At 42.6% G+C, this 20,697-nt stretch overlaps 1 protein-coding gene across 4 annotated transcripts in view; it reads right to left on the minus strand.

Annotated features, from left to right (window-relative positions):
• LOC129777649 (protein sex-lethal) overlaps positions 1-20,697 on the minus strand; it is a 58,772-nt gene that overhangs the window by 2,505 nt on the left and 35,570 nt on the right. The gene's annotated exons all lie outside the window — the stretch shown is intronic.

A 20,697-nucleotide genomic window follows, 5' to 3' on the forward strand; every position in this document is an offset into this window, starting at 1 on the left:
AACGCACTCCACACGCGAGCATTTAAACTAGTCACAGTGAAAAATAAGAGAGAGAGCCGCTACTACAGCTTCATTCTTATGGAATGTTTTGACACTAAGATGGCACCCCTTATCGCTCTAGTCATAAACGTCTGCTACTTTCTGAATATCCTTCATATAATGGATAATTATAAGCCAATATAATATATATTGGATGAAGCGATATCAATTAAAGCTCCACAAATTATCGATACTGGAACATCAACGTTGAACCAACCACAGCAACTCCCCTTCCATGGAGGGAGTCATTAAATCACAGTCCCCAACCAAGCTCATCGAGCTGATCATGGACAACGTTGTCATCCGATACCGTCGTCCAGCGCAAATAATGCACAGCTGACCGTATATTAATATTCGCGGAATAAGGACTAAGACTAGCGACATGCTTCTTTCACGTCTTGCCTGTGATTTTGATGCAGAACTAGCATTAGTAGAATCAACACTGTCGTCTGGGTTGCATCAGATTAACGACCTATTGAACGTGAATGGTAAGCTTCTTGACTTGACATTTGTTAACAACCTTGACCGCGTAAGTCTCGTCGATTACCCATCGGCGCCCCTCAAAGTTGACAACTACCATAAGCCGTTGGCTTTAATTATCAATTTTCGTTCCCAAATGGAAGACGACTCTTCTTATCATCCTGAGCATGATTTTTCCCGCTGCGACTATCATACTATAAATAACAAAATTGCTTTTCTGGACTGGGACCGCACACTTGACCATGCATCAGGTGACAACGTTGTATCTATATTCTATGAAAATTTGAACGTAATAATTAGAGAAACAGTGTCCGTTGAAAGCCCGACGTTCTAGCAATTTCAATCAACCCTGGTGAACTCCACAGCTTCGGAATCTCCGCAATCGGCTGCGAAAAGCGAGAAAACGAATTCTTCATAACCAGTGCTTGGAAATATCTCTTCCGCATCAATCTTTTCAGTTAAATTCAAGACCTCATTCGATCATTACACCATTACATTCGGGATACGGAAAATGAACTCACAAGACTCACAGGGCCTGATTCTCGAATACACTTCACGGTGGAAACGAAATAAACGGCACGCCATTGAACTACGTTTTACGAGTTAGTGAAGTGTCGAAGATAATGATGAGTTTTCAGGCAGAATGAGCACTTTTCAAATAAAAAATAATTAATGAAAATTAACTTCTTCGTATCAAACTGGTATTCAATGTGAGTGGAAAAGTGGAAATTTAATCTGAAGATAATTTGATATTATAATGATAAATTTAGTGGGAAACTAATCTCGCATCCAGATGTCGACACCGTACCGTTGTCATCGCAAATGCGTTTCATACCGTTTCCACCGTGAAGTGTATTGGCGATCTAACGCAAAACGTAAACGATCGGTGAGACATCTGGATTTTGTTTTTGAACTAAGAAAATGATGCTAATGTAACCTAAAACTCAAAAACAAATCACGTATATTTTACTTCCGGGCTTTCCAAGGTAGTTCTCACATGCAGGAATCGTACATTTTTCTACTTGTGTTTGATTGTGCTCTCGAATTTCCTTCTTTAATACAACCATTGTCAACATTTTTATAGTTTTCACTACTCAAAGAGGTAAATAAATAAAATGATATATATAAAATTGCGCAGAATTAAATTTCTTACAAACTCATCGCAATCAAATAATCTTTTATGATTATAACATTGTAATTTATGGAAAGAACTACAAACCTTCCATAAACTCACATGGCAAAATTTAAAACCATCATCACTTTCACCGCAGCGCTGCCTAGGTGTAGATTTGTACGTTAGATCGCCAATTCGAAGTGCATTCGAGAATCAGGCCCACAATCACAGCAGGCACAGTCAATGAAATCTCTCTCTATATATAAATATAATATATATATATATATATATATATATATATATATATATATATATATATATATATATATATATATATATATATATATATATATATATACAATACATCGCACTCCGAAGTTGTTACGGCATAAAAATATGAGTCTTATGAGATGGATACATAATTTTTCAAAGTGTGTGACAAAATCGTGAGCTGAAATTATGTCTCGAAATGATTCAAAAGATATTCTCTATCTCTCTCATATACAAATGAAAATTTAAAAACATAAAATTAGTTACAATCATCTGTTTTAAGTCAAATATGCGCCGTTTTGTTCGATGACTTGTTCCCAACGAGATGCCAACTTCATAATACCCCTGTTATAGAAGCTCGCTTCCTTATTGGCAAAAAAAACTCGGATAGCCAATTTTCACAGGCCTCTTTTGTGGCTAACTTCTGACTACCTAGCACGTTCGCCATGGACAAAAACAGGTGGTAGTCACTTGGTGCAAGGTCCGGACTATACGGCGGATGCAAAAGAACCTCCCATCCGAGCTCCCGGAGCTTCTGGCGCGTCACCAAAGAAGTGTGTGGCCTGGCGTTGTCCTGATGGAAGACAATGCGGCCTCTGTTTATCAATTTTTTTTAAATTTTCATTTGTTCATAAAATTAGTTACAATCATCTGTTTTAAGTCAAATATGCGCCGTTTTGTTCGATGACTTGTTCCCAACGAGATGCCAACTTCATAATACCCCTGTTATAGAAGCTCGCTTCCTTATTGGCAAAAAAAACTCGGATAGCCAATTTTCACAGGCCTCTTTTGTGGCTAACTTCTGACTACCTAGCACGTTCGCCATGGACAAAAACAGGTGGTAGTCACTTGGTGCAAGGTCCGGACTATACGGCGGATGCAAAAGAACCTCCCATCCGAGCTCCCGGAGCTTCTGGCGCGTCACCAAAGAAGTGTGTGGCCTGGCGTTGTCCTGATGGAAGACAATGCGGCCTCTGTTTATCAAAGATGTCCTCTTCTTTATGAGTGCTACCTTCAAGCGGTCCAGTTGTTGGCAGTACAGGTCCGAATTGAGCGTTTGGCCATAGGGAAGCAGCTCATAATAGATTATTCCTTGACAATCCCACCAAACACACAGCAGAACCTTCCTGGCCGTTAATGAGGGCTTGGCCACCGTCTGAGCCGCTTCAGCGGGCTTCGACCACGACTGTTTGCGCTTCAAGTTGTCGTAAGTGACCCACTTTTCATCGCCAGAAACGGGTCGATTTTGTTGCGATTCATAAGCGATTCACATGCGTCGATACGGTCAAAAATGTTTTTTGCGTCAACGTGTGTGGCACCCATACATCGAGCTTCTTTGTGAATCCAAGCTTCTTCAAATGGTTAATAACGGTTTGATAACTTATCCCCAGCTCTTGGCCGAGGATACGGTTGCTACTATGCCGGTCTTTCTCGGCTAATTCAGCGATTTTGTCGCAATTTTCGACGACAGGCCTTCCGGAGCGTGGCGCATCTTCGACGACCTCTACACCAGAACGAAAACGTTGAAACCATCGTTGTGCGGTGGAAATGGAAACTGTATCGGGTCCATAAACTGCACAAATTTTATAGGCAGCTTGAGATGCATTTTTGCCTTTGTCATAGTAGTACTGTAAAATATGTCGGATTTTTTCTTTATTTTGCTCCATATTTGCGACACTATAACTCACGAACGACTTAACCAAACAAAACACTGTCAAGGACTACATTATAGCGCGCAAAACCTTTCCAACAAGCTATAGTATGACTCGATACAATGAATACAGCAGGACTTTTTGACAGCCTAATATATATATATATATATATATATATATATATATATATATATATATATATATATATATATATATATATATATATATATATATATATATATATATATATATATATATATATATATATATATATATATATATATATATATATATATATATATATATATATATGTTCGTATACACGAATCCTATCCTCGCGACACCTATCTGCTGAAATTAAAACCCATCTAAATATGAGACAACCTTCAGAGGGAAACACCACCACACCATTTCATCGAAAATAACATCGCTCATATTCGGTCTTCTGTAAAATAGACCCGTCGTGCGATAGAATCTGTCTCTTCTGCGTCGACACTTCAACGGAGTACCACGCGAGTTTGGATTAGTGGAAAAAAATTAAACACAGAAAATTTAATGTAAAACGAATTAGAAATAAAAAGAAAATTTGAATATCGAAGTTGCATACGCGAGTGTATGTATTTTACAAAGAAGTTGAGCGAAAAAGATTCCCGGTTACGTTGTCCCACTCCTCCGCTGTGTGGTCGAACATGGTCCTTCGAACCGGATAGACGTCGAGTGGAATCCGTCTAGCCGGTTTAACATCCATCGTTCAATCGAGCGAATCAACCGAGAAGCGCTGGCAATTTGCATGCGGCAATTGCAAAAACAAATAAGAGAAAAACCGTTGGTGATCGACCCAAAACAAAATGGCGATTCCACCATTGAGCTTTTGAGCAACAATCAATTGAAGTACAAGGCATTATTATTGCCTCACAAAGGTGAGTGTAATTCCAACATAAATAACCCTAGAGACTTTTCTACCGGGTCTTATTTTTCATGTGACCAACATCGAGAACGTGTACCAAGAATCTTCACATCAACACGTGCATCTAGATCTACGGACGTAGCAGACAATAGCAGATAACCTCAATCACTTTAGAACGCAAAGTTTTTTGGAGAAATTTCATCATGTCAACAGAGCGAAAGATACGCGGAATGAGAAACCGAAAACGCAGCATTTTTGCATCGTTCACAGCTATATCAATTTTTGTAGAAAATTATGAAGCTGAGCGAGATTCACTTGAGATTCCCGTACGCCTGGAAAATCTCATGCAAATTTGGATAGACTACAACAAGGTTCAAACCGATCTAGAGATGCTAGAAGAAGATGAAGAATTATTGGAGTCGTACCTCAAAGAACGCACTGAATTTGAAAGTTCGTATTATCGCATCAAAGGAATGCTTCTTGTACACAATAAGTCGAACAACCCTATAGAGGAACAGCGTAGATTCCATGACAACCCCGGTCAAATGAATCAAGTGAAGCTACCGGACGTGAAGTTGCCAATTTTCAGTGGTGAATTCGACCAGTGGCTGAATTTTCATGACCTATTCGTATCATTGGTCCATTCTGCACAGAACCTGTCGACGATACAAAAGTATTATTATCTGCGCTCGTCATTGGCTGGTGAGGCATTGAAGCTCATCCAGACCATTCCAATCAGCAACGAGCAATATCCTGTAGCATGGCAAATGCTTATCGATCATTACCAAAATGATAGACGTCTGAAGAGAACATATGTACAATCGTTGTTCGAGTTTCCTTCAATCAAACGAGAATCAGCTTCCGAACTATATAAACTACTTAGAAAATTTCAATCAAATGTAAAAATATTAAAACAACTTGGTGAGCAAACTGAACACTGGGATGTTCTGCTAATACATTTGCTCAGTTCTCGATTAGATACCGTAACAAGGCGAGATTGGGAGGAGTTTTCTGAATCAAACAATGTCACAAGGTTCACACAACTTATCGAATTTCTACAGCGGAGAGTCAACGTTCTTCAAACAGTCAACGTTAACAAACAAGTCGAGACTCCCACTCCCACTCCCATTAACAAAAAACCAAATTTTCTGCGTTCTGGTAATTTGGGAACCACGCAGAAATATACACACGATTGTTTGGCTTGTCAAGGACAACATAGTATTTACAAATGCAGTATATTCAGTAAGATGAAACCGGACGAACAAGAACGAGTGCTTCGTCAAAATCAGCTTTGCCGAAACTGTTTGCGGAAAGGTCACTGCGCAAAGGACTGTTCTTCAGAAAGCAGTTGTCGTCATTGCCACAAACGGCACCACACGATTTTGTGCACAAATCAACAGATAGGTAACAGCAACATACATACAACATCAAGCAATCACGTAGAGCAACCTACGAATGCAAAAGGCAATACTGCCACAATTCCTTCTGTACCAACTTCACACACCAGTGTAACAAGTTGTGTTTCTTACGAGAAAACCAGATCACAAGTGCTATTGGCAACGGCCATAGTGATTTTAGTGGATGAAAGCGGTATGAATCACACAGTTCGAGCATTACTTGATTCAGGCAGCGAGTGCTGCTTTGCTACTGAACGAATCAGTCAGCGAATGAAAGTACGTCGAAATAGGGTAAATCTTCCAATCGCCGGCATTGGTCAAGCAGAAACCCATGTTCGATATGTGTTCAAGTCAACACTCAAGTCTAGAGCTTCCAGTTATTCTACAGTCATCGAGTTTTACGTTCTTCCGAAAGTGACCGTCGACTTGCCTTCAGTTTCGGTCGATTCTTACCGATGGGCAATTCCACCAGGAATTCAGTTGGCAGATTCGGCATTTTATGATTCAGGTGCAATAGATGTAGTAATTGGAGCAGAAGTATTTTTCGAGATATTCAACACTAAGGGTCATATCACATTGGGTGAATCCCTTCCCAACCTGACGAATTCACTTCTCGGTTGGATCGTATCGGGCAGAACATCATTTACGCATAACAGAGATAACGTGCCAACTTGCAATGTGGCAACCACCGTAGATATCCATCGCAGCATGGAACGTTTTTGGACAATAGAAGATGATCCATCACCAGCCTACTCACCAGAAGAATCCTTATGTGAGAAACACTTTTCTGAGACGATTGTTCGTAATCCTGACGGTCGATATACCGTACGCCTTCCACTTAAACGGGATTTGTTAAACAAATTGGACGATAATCGTCGCACTGCGTTGCACCGTTTTCGTCTCCTCGAGAATCGCTTGAAGCGCGATCCTAAACTTGCTGTCGAGTACCGCGCTTTTATGGAAGAATACATTTCGCTTGGTCACATGGAGCCTATCGACGAATCACAGTCAGCTTCTACACTATCATTTTTGCTTCCACATCACCCTGTTGTCCGCGAAAGCAGTAGCACAACAAAAGTACGCGTTGTATTCGACGCCTCTTGCCATGGCGCAAAGGGTTTGTCATTAAACGGAATAATGCTCGTTGGACCTGTCATTCAAGAAGAGCTTCGCTCTCTTATTCTTCGCGCTCGCTTACATCCGATTATGCTCATCGCAGATATAGCAAAAATGTTCCGGCAGATTTGGGTTCATTACGAAGATACTCCACTTCAACGAATATTTTGGCGGTCATCACCCGAAAACCCACTAATGATTTATGAACTAAAAACCATTACGTATGGCACTGCAGCAGCACCATATTTAGCGACTCGAGTTTTGAAACAATTAGCCGACGACGAACGTGGAAACTATCCACTCGCAGCAAAGTCAACATATGAAGACTTCTATGTTGACGACCATATCACTGGTACCAAGACTATAGGCGAAGCAATAGAGCTTCGGAAACAAATGGAAGCCATGTTTGCATCGGCAGGCATGCAACTTCGCAAGTGGGCAAGCAACTGTCCGGCAGTATTAGACGATCTTCCTGAAGAAAATCACGCTATACTACTGACACTGGATTTCGACAAGAATCAAAGCATTAAGACATTAGGCTTGCACTGGGAGCCTCACACGGACTATTTCAAATATGTGATCCCAGAGAAACCATTCGATAACACGATTCCGCTGACAAAGCGTAACATTCTTTCATGTATAGCGAAACTCTTTGACCCGTTGGGTTTAGTTGGTCCAGTAGTACTGACGGCGAAGATAGTAATGCAAGCGTTATGGGGCCTGAAAAACGAAAATGGAAGGCCACTCGATTGGGATCGAGAAGTACCCGATTCGATGAAAATTCGTTGGACTTCATATCACACACAACTTCCTCAACTGAACAATTTGCGTATTGAACGACTAATAGTACTTCCGAATGCAACCTGTATTGAACTCCACTTCTTTTCGGATGCGTCCGAAGCAGCGTATGGTTCGTGTGTATACGTACGGTCATTGAACTCAACAGGCGAAATCAAGGTCACTTTATTGACTTCACGTTCAAAAGTGGCACCGCTCAAACTACAAAGCATTCCCCGATTGGAGCTCTGTGGAGCGTTACTTTCCGCCGAACTATATACGAAGGTAATGAAGTCGTTACGAATCGATGCTCAAGCGTACTTTTGGGTAGATTCTACCGCAGTGTTGTGTTATCTAAAGGCGACACCAAACACATGGTCGACGTTCGTGGCAAACCGCGTGTCAAAGATTCAGCATGCCACGGAAAATTGTGAATGGAATTTCGTGGCGGGTCACAACAATCCAGCAGACATTATTTCACGTGGGCTTTCGCCATCAAAATTACTTCAAAGTCAGCTCTGGTGGAAGGGTCCGTCATGGCTTCAGCAACCCACTGACTCGTGGCCCACTTTTGTTCCTGACATTCAAAAAGATTCGGATGTGTCAAAAGATATAAGGAAAACGTCAATTGTATTCACCGCACCATCGTCAATAACTCAACCTTTCATCGAGGAATATGTTGTTAGATTTTCCAATTATCAAAAAATGCTTCGAGTAATGTCGTACGCTCAACGTTTCATCAAAAACAGTTCGGTTTCAAAGGCAGAAAGAGAGAAATCAAAATTTCTCACAACAAATGAAGTACGTCACGCAGAATTAACTATCATCCGATTAGTGCAGCAAGCAAGCTTTCCTGAGGAATGGAAATCGCTTCAGAAAAAACAGATGGTTTCAAGCAAATCACGGTTGCGTTGGTTTAACCCGCAGATTTATAACGACGAAGTTATTCGCATCGGTGGACGACTAGGTCGCTCCACACAGTCTTTCGATTCTCAGCATCAAATATTGCTTCCACGAAGTCATGCATTCACTACATTACTTGTAATATGTTTTCACGAACGATATCTCCACGCAGCAGTGCAACTACTGACGAATACTATTCGGCTGCGATTTTGGATACTGGGTGGACGGAGCGTTGCTCGCAATACCGTCCGTAAGTGCGTTATCTGCTTTCGAGCAAAGCCAAGGTTAATTCAACAATTTATGTCCGAGCTGCCATCTCAGCGAGTAACCGCTTCAAGGCCATTTTCAACTGTCGGCGTAGACTTCTGGGGGCCAATATATATCAAGCCCCGTCATCGTCGTGATGTGCCACCGAAAGCATATGTAGCAGTATTTGTGTGTTTCAGCACAAAGGCTGTCCATTTGGAATTGGTCGTTGACCTTACAACAGCGAAATTTTTACAAGCATTTCGCAGATTCGTTTCTCGCCGTGGACTGTGTTCAGATGTATACAGTGATAACGGTAAAAATTTCGTCGGAGCCGCCAACGAACTTCGACGATTGATGCGATCTGATGAATTCAAACATGCTATATGCACCGAGTCTTCTGCCAAGGGAATACGTTGGCATTTCAACCCACCGAGAGGCTCTCATTTTGGGGGGCTCTGGGAAGCAGCCATTGCCTCAGCTCAAAAACATTTTATTCGCGTCTTGGATGACCGAAAGTTGTGCTAAGATAAATAATTGAATAATTGTGAAATATCAAGCATTGTTCAAATGCACTATGTGCCCATTTTTGATTGGTCCATTTTGTGCTCCTCAAATCGTACCGACCAAAACGGGCAACCAGAGCAGCAGCGAAATAGAATGAAGCACGATTGGAAAGGGAAAAGAAAAAAATGAACGAAACATTCGTCGCAGTCTCACACATGCGTAATTCTTGAGCCAGCCAGTCATCTTAAAAATCCCCGCTCCGCTGCCGTAACGATCATTTCTTTGTGTGGACACCGACTGGACAACATCGTTGCTGAACGGGCTGGACGGCGAGGGATCGAGTGCCTTTCTCAAGGCAAGAGGGCGGAGGTGGTAGCGCTGGAGTAGAATAGAGTAGAGTTTTCAAAGGGCCTTTCTCAAGGCTAGAGACGAATGAACTGCAAAAGTTTAAAGTCTCTATAATACAATACCTTCCTTCCTTCCGTAACGATCATTCTCATTCAAACCGTACACCACATCGGTTCGCATCACAACACATCAACAAACCAATCCAAGCAGTCATGTCTGGACATGGTAAAGGAGGAAAAGTGAAGGGAAAGGCGAAGTGATCGAGTTAGCTGGCAAAGTTGCTCGCGACGATAAGAAAACCCGCATTCGGAACAGAACACATTCGGTTCGGTGGACATCAAGACAACAGGCAATTGCAGCGAGTGGCGAATGGCAAACGCAATCGCAAAACGGCAGCAGGTAGCAGAAGAAGAAAGTTTGTTCTTTATACAATCTGCTTTGGTGGCAAATCCAGAACAAGGCGGCATCGAGGGCGTTCGAAATGGTTTTTTTCAAAACCACGAGTACTAAGTTTTCTAAATTGGAACCATTCCATAAAACACGGCGCTTATCAGGGCCATTAAACCTTTCAAAAAGAGTTTACGAAATACAGTTCAATGCTTTCTAAAATAATATCCAAAATAATAATAAAACACAAATTGATTTTTACATAATTCGTTTGCCAGGATATGATGAGTATGTGAATTTGGAAGTTGTTCTGAGCTTATTGATAGTTGGGGACTTTCAATTTTTCAATTTTCACCAATTCTTAAATTGTTTCCAGATTGAAAGTACAGTAATTTACAATTAGTTCGACATTTAGCTAATTGTACGGACATGTAATGCGACTTATTTAGTTGGACATTTTTGAAAACATAGAGATCCAAATTATGACCCCACATTGAAAGTCGACACTGTACCACTGTCATCGCAAATGTTCAATTACAGGTTAAAATCGCCTCCAATGCAACACTGAGTGGCGCTTCGGCACGGCTAGAGTATAAAACCGCTAGAGTATAAAACACGCGGATCACAAAAAAAAATCTTATTTTCTTTCAAACCGTAAACCCGTGCGGTTGTACGGCATCGGCATCGTGGACGTAACAAAGGAGGACAAGTTAAGGGAAAGGCAAAGTCCCACTCGAACCGTGCAGGTGTGCAGTTCTCCGTAGGTGTATCCGCCAATTGCTCAGCAAGGGTAGCTAGGCCGAGCGCGTTAGTACCAGTGCACCAGTCCACCTAGATATATAGTTTCGGCCGCCGAAGTGATCGAGTTGGCTGGTAAAGCTGCTCGCGACGATAAGAAAACCCGCATTCAGAACAGAACACATCAAGACAACAACAGGCAGTTGCAGCGAGTGGCGAGTGGCAAACGCAATCGCAAAACGGCAGCAGGTAGCAGAAGAAAAAAGTTTGTTCTTTATACAATCTGCTTTGCTGGCAAAACCAGAACAAGGCGGCATCGAGGGCGTTCGAAATGGTTTTTTTCAAAACCACGAGTACTAAGTTTTCTAAATTGGAACCATTCCATCAAACAAGGCGCTTTTCAGGGCCATTAAACCTTCCAAAAAAGAGTTTAGGAAATACAGTTCAATGCTTTCTAAAACAATATCCAAAATAATAATAAAACACAAATTGATTTTTTCATAATTTGTTTGCCAGGATATGATGAGTATGTGAATTTGGCAGTTGTTCTGAGCTTATTGATTTTCACCAATTCTTAAATTGCTTCTAGATTGCAAGTACAGTAATTTACACTTATCTCGACATTTAGCTAATTGGACGGACCTGTAATGCGACATATTTAGTTGGACATTTTTTTAAACATAGAGTTCGGGGTCCAAATTATGACCCCATATTGAAAGTCGACACTGTACCACTGTCATCGCAAATGTTCAATTACAGGTTAATATCGCCTCCAATGCGACACTGAGTGGTGCTTCGGCACGTCGCATTAAATGTAATTTACTGTACAACATGTCACAAGTTGGATGGGAAGAAATTTTCCAACTGTGAAAGCTGTGGCGAGTGGCAAACGCAATCGCTAAACAGAAAGGTTTAGCCGAACAAGATGGGGACATCGAGTGATAACAAAACAATAAACTCTTTAGATTGAAGATAATTTTGTGATCCTGAAAAGGACCCATTTTAGACTGCATGTGAATCCAACGAGCGAACAAATCGTAATGAATGTATTTTTTTGCCATCGCTGCCTTTTAACGCTCATTCGTTCGTCTCGTTGGACTCGACCCTTTGACTGAGTCTGCCGATTTGTCTCTATCCTGTGAGCGTGTACCGCTAAAGTACAAAACGCGCGCTGATGACCACCTATGCATTCCCTATCACAGCCATCATTTTGATTGTACGATATGTGCATACGCCAAAAGATGCCCGGCGTTGAACATTTAATAAGTACAAAGCCTTCAGAAAAAAATCAAGAATCAACTATGAGATAGTGAGAAAAAATTGAGAAAGTTTGTATAAAAAAAAAGCAAAAACACAACACCAAAGGTTCTTTTCAGAACCCCCAACATGTTCATAAAGAGTAAACAGAAAACTAATCCATTTTTCAGGTAGATAGGTAGGTATTCACGTAGGAGAAGAAAATAAAACAATATATTTAAAATATATATTTAGCAAAAGCTGTCCCCTTTGTATAGTCCTACGTCACTCCGGTTATGTCCCCGACATTACCCACCCATCTTTTTTTCGCAGACGGGTCAAACTGTGTTTTAGGAATGCGGAGAAAAATGCTAACATCCAACTCTGGCTGACGAAGTTTGAATTCGCTACTCGAATCGATTTTTCAGAATGCTTCCTCGCCGTCCAAGCCTATGAAATCCTTAACCCTTAGTGAATCTTTTTTGGAATTTCCGCTTGCACCACCGATTTGCGTTGTCATTCCGGAGTAACCTCGAAAATAACTGAATAAGCAAAGCACTGTCTCAATGAGAAAATCACACACTTATCGGGATATTGAAAATGAACAGTCACAACATTCCTGACAATTCAATGGCAATGAATAAATTTGGATGAATTCTCATGACTCGAACTTTAATGGAAGCTCAGATAGCACGGAATGAATATGAATGAACACAGTTGTAAATTTGTTGGACGTCGACTGAATGACAGCAGCATCGCCAAGCAAAATAACCGCGTTACACTGATAAAAATCTATGTTCAATATTACTTAACAATCTCAATGCTTCCAAGCTCTGTTCATAACAAAAACCCAATATGCAGAAGAGAACTACATGAGGCCGAGAAAAAATACAAAAACCTGCCGCTTGAAAGTTTCTCCAAGTACATAAATACTCTTCAGAGCACATTCAAACAAAATTCGTTATCTTTCTGGAGTTTCGTACGAAACCAGAAGAACTCGACACGGATACCGGACAAACTCTATCTTTCTATCCAGTAACTCCGATTTGCCACAATCTTCTGCCCATCTCCTTGCCGTTTTTGTTTCAAAACATGTATGAAAGCAATTCACCTCAACCAACACGCCAGTCTGTCATCTGATAATATCCGTTTCCCAATCCTTGCGTTTGATGAAGATTATGTTCATAAAGCACTCAGTTCAGCGGATATAATGAAAGGACCTGGTCCTGATCTTATTTCTCCGGTCTTTATCAATAACTGTGCAGCGATGCTCGCCAGACCGGTTTCAATAGTTTACAACCAATCTCTGCGCGAGTTTATCTTTCCTGAGGATTGGAAGCTGCCTTTCTTGTGGACAGGAGTTATCGTCCACAAGAAAGGCAACTTTCAAAATGTCGAAAACTACCGCCCGATATCTGTTTTGAACTGCTTAACAAAGTGGCTCGAGAGTTTACTTCATGGTGCACTGTATTCAATTGTACAGCCTGTGATTTCGGAATACCAACACGGCTTCGGCTAACTAAACACGTGCAACAACCACGAACCTTATGGCATGCTGATCAACAGTGGCGAGAAACGGCAACAAGTTGATGCTGTTTACATCGATTTCTCCAAAGCTTTTGATAAAGTACCCACCACCTTGCTATTCTGAAAATGAATTGTCTTGGCTTACCATCCTGGATCATAAACCTGTTAACCTCGTACTTATCATCCCGCAAAGCTTTTGTTAAATCCACGGTGCTAAACCCAGTGAATTTACGATTCCCCCTGGCGTACCACAAGGAAGCATTCTTGGCCTTCTGATTTTTGTGTTATTCGTTAACGATCTGTTAGATTCTCCTTTGACAGCAAGCTGAAGTTCTCCTTGACAGCAAGCACCTCAAGCACGTATCGGTCACAAATTCAAGAGGGAACGCGATGGTTGGATTTCTGAGACGCAACACAACTCATTTCGATGGCATTTACGCTATGAAGTCGTTGTAATGTGCATTTGTCCGCAGCATCTTGGAATACGCAATACATGTCCGTGCCCCATATAACGCTGTACATATTCAACGCATTGAACGTGTTCGGAAACGCTTAGTAAGGTATGCTCTACATGGTCTGCCCTGGAATGATCCCACCAACCTACTACCCTATGAACAGCGCTGTGCACTCATTGGAATGAAAATCCAGAAAAGTCGATGATTGGTGCCACATTCTCGGTTTTTGGTTCTTATTCTCGACTTATTGACTGCAGCTATTTACTCATGAACGTTAGTCTACACGCACCATCCCGACAGCTAAATCGGAGGAAGCTGAACAGCACATTCCGACTCATGGCCATGCGAGTCGTAAGTGCTTATAGGACCATTTCGACAGAAGCTGTGTGTGTAATCGCTGGAATGATTCCCATCTGCATCACTCTGGCGGAAGATAGCGAGTGCTACAAGCGACGGGAAAGCAGAGGTATCCGGAAATTGATGAGAGCGGAGTCGTTGGACAAATGGCAGTATGAATGGGATACGGCAGAAAATGGTAGATGGACGTACAGGCTGATACCGGTACTTTCGACCTGGTTGAACAGGAAACACGGTGAAGTTAACTTTTACTTGACGCAGTTTCTGTCTGGGCATGGCTGTTTCAGGCAATATCTACACCGGTTCGGGCACGCAGTTTCACCCCTCTGTCCGGAGTGTGGAGATATGGAGGAAACACCGGAGCACGTCGTTTTTGTCTGTCCCAGGTTCACCGAAAGGCGCGAGGGGCTGCCTGCACTTCATGTCGGGAATATTGTGGAGGAGATGTGTCGCGACGAGATGATCTGGAATGCCGTGAGCAGTGCAATCACACAAATCATGTCGGAGCTGCAGCGAAGGTGGAGGGCTGACCAAAGTGCTGACAACGTCCGACGGTGAAAGGTGAACAACGGCGACGGCTGTTGCAAGAGATGGTACCTCACGAGAGTAGCTGTGACGGGGTGCGCGTTGTGTTGGAGGGCACCACCTAATCGGCTCTCCGCTGGGAAGAGAAATCCTGCGAGGGTGACTGTGACGGGGCGCGCGTCAAGTTGGAGGGCGCTTCCTAATCGGTGCACGTCTTGACAGGTAAACGGATGCCGATTTAATAACTACGACGGAGTGAGTGTCAAGGAGGGCGTCTTCAAACTGGTGTATACCCCACGAGAGCTGCTGTGATGGAGTGCGCGTCATGTTGAAGGGCACTACCTAATCGGCGCTCCGATGGGAAGAGAAATCCTGCGAGGGTGACTGTGACGGGGCGCGCGTCAAGTTGGAGGGCGCTTCCTAATCGGTGCACGTCTCGACAGGTAAACGGATACTGCCGCGGAGAACAGCAAAAGGCCTGCCTGACAACGCCTGATCGTGGCCTGGATGGAGGACACCGCGAACATTTCGAAGGAACGAGCATCAAGGATGAAGCCACGATCAAAATGGTGAATACCCCACGAGAGTAGCTGTGACGGAGTGCGCGTCAGGATGGAGGGCACTGCCTAATCGGCGCTCCGTTGGGAAGAGAAATCCTGCGAGGGTGACTGTGACGGGGCGCGCGTCAAGTTGGAGGGCGCTTCCTAATCGGTTCACGTCTCGACAGGTGAGAAACCCCGCGAGGGTGGCTGTGACGGGTTGCGCGTCAAGTTGGAGGGCAATTCCTAATCGGTTCACGTCTCGACGGGTAAATTCAAAATGCCTGCTAAGAGGACATCAGTGCAGTGGAATTAATAACGAATGGAAAGAAAAAAATATTGAGAAAAAGAGAAGGACAACGCAAGTTAGCGTTGAAAACTCGAGAAGTGCATGAGCACAGCCGCCCCCTGAAGTAGTCGCCTAGATGTGGTCCCAGGGGGAATAAGGCAACGAGTAGAGGGCTTGGTTTTTGTGGGTGCGATCCCCACTCGACATCTGGGTTAACCCTTCCCAGGTAAGGCTGGTAGAGCGTTCCTCACCTCTTTAAAAAAAAAAAAACCATCCCGACAGCTACGTCATTATCGAATCCTGGCGATGCCTAGTCATCGTATCACATATGGACAAAGCAATCCGTCAGACGTTTACTGCCGCGTCTTCAACGATGTATCTGAACTGTTTGATTTCAATATTAGTAGATTAGTATACAAGAATAGTGTTCAGTCCACCGCTCAGCGCAGAGCACTGAATTTACGAGCGACAGGAAGGTGGTGGAAGGAAGACAACAAAAGGACGATCGCGAGGATACACACACCAACATACGCCCCACCCGTGGGGAGAGTGCATTGCGAGTGACAACATCCTGCACTGCGTGCAGGGAGAAAGGGACTTGAGTTTCAACCGCCGCTAAGCAAAGAAGTTTATTTCGCGTGATAAAACATTGGGAAGCAAGAAGCTAAAAAGAAAGTGATAATATTTTATCTTGTAAATTTGGTGTAAATAAAATGTGTACAAAGGATTAAGTGACTTATTTGCTACCAACCGATTAATCCCTCATTCGGTCCGTGGTATAGTTTTTGGTTTTGGATTGGTCCTTAACAGGACCAAAGAAGCGAATGGAATTTTCCATTTGCTTCGCATCGCACGCGGCACTGGGCCGCTCGGAATCATTTCCGTGGAAACGCATTCTCTCCTAAGTAGCATAACTGCTACTTTGGTTGAGATTGCCATATTCGTTGACCTTGCGTGTCAGCCGCATGGGCGGCTGTGGAAAAGTTTGGTTCGAACACGCACAAACATGATCGCAGCAAAATACAGTCCACTGCTTGGTGAAACAACAAATAGAATTAAGTCCCTTTAATCAGTCTGCACAACCATGAGGTCGTAGACGTTTGAAATTAAAGAAATAAATCAGAATAGACCTCCTTTGGAGCAAGGTGTTGTACTATAGGTGGACCGCAATGTCAAAATTGCTGTTCGGCCATTGCTCGTGAAAAAACAAATTTGTTTACAAAACAAATCGTATCTTTTGGTGACAAATGCATTCGTTGGCAAAATAGCTGCTCGCGCTTTATTGTCGAATCATAACAGTGCAGAAGGATGTTTCTAGTATATCTTTTCGCCTTTCTTTCCAAGCAAAATGTACTTCTGTGTGGCTCCCATCGGCGGGGAAAAGAGTACTATCAGCTTACGGCGATGGTGACAAAAAATAACGCTGATTATGGCTCCAGTGATTTCGCTCAGGGAGGAGGAGAATGATGTGCATATACTGGTAAGGAGATCCAGAAAGGGCCATTACAAGTAATTGGCTAGAGCAAAAGGAGGTTGTGCACTATCTTTCACGAATATATATTTGTTTATTTTTTCCTTCAGTTATTTTCCTTAGCGAGTTGACATTGAAATCATAACCACACACCCAAACAAAAAGTAAATAATTCTGAAAGTTACGTCTCGCTACTCGTCTCACGTCATGTCCTAAAAGTGTCAAGAACGAAACACCTATAGTTCAGCATCTTGCTTTGGAGTGTCATTGAAAGTTTGACAGAAAATTTCGTGTTAAGGGTGAGCTCAATTCTTTTCCAAAGCCTGCTATTGTTGGTGTTAGCTTTTTAGGGTGACATTTGTTGCAAGAAAAAGATTTTATAGTAACGTTCCTGTTCTATCGAGCTACTTAATACATGTTTCATGAAAAACTATATCTCTCTAGATTGTTGCAACAATATATTGAAATTCTTTCAATTACTATTTACTATTAATTCAAGAACTCTACAATAAAAAATCAATCAATCAAGAATGACGATGCAAAACGTTTTTTACTACGTTGTGCCAGGTGTGCCAGTAAATATGCATGAATCTCAAATTGATTAATTCGGATATGCAGGAGATGGACAAAAACAACACAATATGTACAATTTTGTCAATGTTCACATAGTCATAGTTTTTCGAAATATAGATCTCATCTGCTTTGATCCTCCACAGTCTACCTACCAAGACTAGTTGCCAACACGTGGCGACGGCTGGACTGTCGTTCAGGAACAAAGATCCAAACAATCGATCGCCTCACCTTAGTTTTTGCATCCCCTGGTTTGGGTAGTGAGCGTTGAAGTCCCTCAAGAGTTTGAAACCAATGCAAATGAAATTGGAGTAACTAATAGACATCGGAGCTGTAGCCACCCCTGCTTTTTTATCGATTATGAATGTTTTTGCCTGGTATGAGATTTCATGAATTTTTCAGAATTCCTCGGTGGTAATCCAGCCAACATTGAATCGTATAACTTGGTATATTCTAAGTGCTAGAGGGTGTCCCACATCAAACTGCATCACGGAAAAAAAAGTTGTAGAAAATTACCTAGTTGACCAATTCTTTTCAAATGAGAATGAGAATTATTTCAATACCTTTGTGTGAAAACAGTGAAGAGCGTATTTTATTTTTCTCGCCGAGAGAATTGTTCTTTAGGCTCCCTAGAAACGGGTTGCTCATTTCTTTTCGCTCGAGTGCTGTCAGTTAGATCAGAGATGGCGTCGAAACGAGCACTCCGCGAGCGCGTAGTACGGTTCTTCGAAACGCGTGAAAGTCAAGGAAAAAAGTTTACAATAGACCATTTTCGGGACGAAAATATGCCGGTAAGCACTGTTTGTGGCCGTCCGGCGAAGATCATGACGAAAAAGGAGAAGGAATCTCTGAAAAATCTGTTCGACAACAAGGACGGTACGAATCAGCGTGACGCCGGCTGAAAATTCTGCTACTCCCATTCCTACATCCACAGTACCCTCAAGCAGGAGGGCATCATCGGTCGGAAGGAGACTAGGTCCCCAAAGTACACGGACGAGCAGATAGCTACCGTGAAATCTCAGTGCCGGTGGATGACGAAGAATGATCGCGCGACGGCGTTCGTGCTGGACGACGAGAATTATTTTCCGTTGTCAAAGTACCACATTCCCGGTAATGACCGATACCATACCAGCGACAAGGTGTCCATACCCCCGGGTGAAGTACAAATACATGCATAAGTTTGAGAATAAAGTTATGCGGTATATTACAATCTCCGACAAAGGGATTTCAAAGCCCTGGTTTCACAAGCCGAGCGGATTTGCCATCAACCAGAAAGTCTACCAGGAGAAGAGCCTGGAGAAGGTTTTGGTTCCGTTCTAAGAGGAGCGTTATTCTGCTGGGAAGTACGTCTTCTGGCCAGACAAGGCGTTTTCCCATTACGCCGAGAAGACGTTGGTGTACCTCAAGGAACCCGACCAAGTTTCCTCAGTACTGTCCGATGGAGGATTTTTTCGGCTCCCTCAGTGCCCCAGTGTACAAGAATAATTTGCTGAAGAAATTCTCATTTTTCATTGAACACCCGTTAATAAGCTTTTGGCTTATTTATTTCATTCAACTTCAATACCATAGCCGTATGCTCGCACCTTACGCTTAATCCCACTCATAAGGTTCCGTACAACATCTGGCTGCAGCTTTTTCTTAACGGAAACCCACTTTTTCTTCATGTCTTCCCCAGATTCGACCTCCTTGGGATGCTTCCGTAGTGACTGCTTCGTGATGGCCCAGTATTTTCCGAAGGACCTTAGTTCCGGTGTGATGGAAGGGTGGATGGTTCATGTCCTTGGGTACGAAAGTGAGAAGTAGTGAGTAGTCCTTTGAGTAGTTGCACGAAGCTAGATCCGGTCAGAAGATCGTATGGCCCTCGTTTTACTTCAACAGAGGAAGCAGACGATTCTCTAGACATTCCTTGAGGTAGATCATCCATGATGAGACGATGAGGCTTCGTCAGCATCTGGGTGTACAGTTTACGAGCCCTTGGCTTTCCGAACGTATTTTGCCGTTCGTCACGATTTGGAGCCTTCTGCACATTGTACGTATACAGTCCTTCCCGGTCCTTGGCTCTCTGAACGAAAGACTTGGACAGATTCAACTGTTTGGCCACATCCCTGATCGAAGCATTGGGACTCCGCTTATTCGCTTCCACGACACGCTTGTGATCCTAATCACCATTCCCTCATTCATCCTTCCGTTCGATGCTCAGAGTTTCGTAGTAACGTTTAATCATACGACTCACCGTTGACTCCACGATTCCGAGTTGTTTTCCAATGTCCCGATGAGAGAGTTGAGGATTTTCCAGGTGCTTGCGATGAAATCAATTCACGACGTTGCTATTCGGGTTTCCAATTTTTTTCCAATTTTCGAAAAACTGACAGAGATAAAAATACAGTGTAAACAATACACTCCAAACTACTTTAATCCAAATTTTCAAGAGAAATTCCCAATAGATAATTTTATAAGTTGTCCACGTGGTATGTGTTCAGCCCCTATGGGAATGCGACCGTACGATTATCATGGGCAAATATTTGGTGTTTCATTCCTATACGCTGACTTTACAGTGACGGGACGTTGGATGTGTAGCACACTTTACATTGTTGGTATAATCGTTATGCTTAAATTCCAAGAGAAATGATCAAAAATAGATCAGAAGAAGGCGTCCTCAACGCAAGTTGTTATATTTTGTTATCGTCTGGAGTGTAAATACTCCCAGTATACCGGTTTAGGGTTGATCAGATTGTTCTGTGAACTGTACATTTTGGGAGTAACTGCAATCTCTCAGATTCATTTGTGTCTACCGTGTCGACTGATTAAACATTAGTAATCTCGAGATGATATATGTGATTTGATAAT

This window comes from Toxorhynchites rutilus, chromosome 3, assembly GCF_029784135.1.
Source record: "Toxorhynchites rutilus septentrionalis strain SRP chromosome 3, ASM2978413v1, whole genome shotgun sequence".
NCBI lineage: Eukaryota > Metazoa > Arthropoda > Insecta > Diptera > Culicidae > Toxorhynchites > Toxorhynchites rutilus.